The sequence below is a fragment of the Corvus brachyrhynchos genome, unplaced genomic scaffold, assembly GCF_000691975.1.
Source record: "Corvus brachyrhynchos isolate BGI_N302 unplaced genomic scaffold, ASM69197v1 scaffold133, whole genome shotgun sequence".
In the NCBI taxonomy this organism is placed as follows: domain Eukaryota; kingdom Metazoa; phylum Chordata; class Aves; order Passeriformes; family Corvidae; genus Corvus; species Corvus brachyrhynchos.
This window is the reverse complement of record NW_008237249.1, coordinates 662,601-663,227: the sequence shown is the minus strand read 5'-3', so window position 1 is coordinate 663,227 and position 627 is coordinate 662,601.

The following is a 627-nucleotide window of genomic DNA, read 5'->3' as shown; positions in this document are numbered from 1 at the left end:
TCTCCCAGCCCCGCGGATCCCTCGGGATGGGTTTTCTGGGAGGTCTGGGGGTCCCCTGCAGCCGGCGGAGGAGCCTTTTTCCCCCGGAGGAGCCGCGGCGCTGGAGCATCCCCCTCTCCCTGGGGATGAGGCTTTTCGGAGGAAAAGATCCCGGTAGGAAAAGATCCTCCACCTGCTCCCCGGATCCCACCCGCGTCGCCGCACCCGGGGGACACCACCGGGATGCGGCCCCCGCGGGAATGTGCGCCTGGATACAGCGGGGATGGAAAGGGAGCAGAGGGAAACGGAAAGGGAACGAAGAGGGAGAGGAATAACGGAGAGGAAACGAAGGAAGGGAATTAGGAGAAGGAGGGGAATCAAAATAAGGAGGAAGCGACGCAGGAAAAAAGGTAAGAAGGGAAGAGAGATAGAAGGTGAAGGAAAACGGAGGCGGGGAATAAAAAGAGAAAATAAAATAATAATTTTTTAAAATTGGGATAAAGTAAAAGAACTAAGGAAAAAGACATGGAAATAGAAAATTATTGAAAAGAAAGGGAAAAGAAAGGGAGGAAAAGGAAGAAAAGGAAAGGCGCGGCCGCTCAGGTGAGATGTGGCAGGAACATCCCAATTAATTTGCTCTGTCCCGCT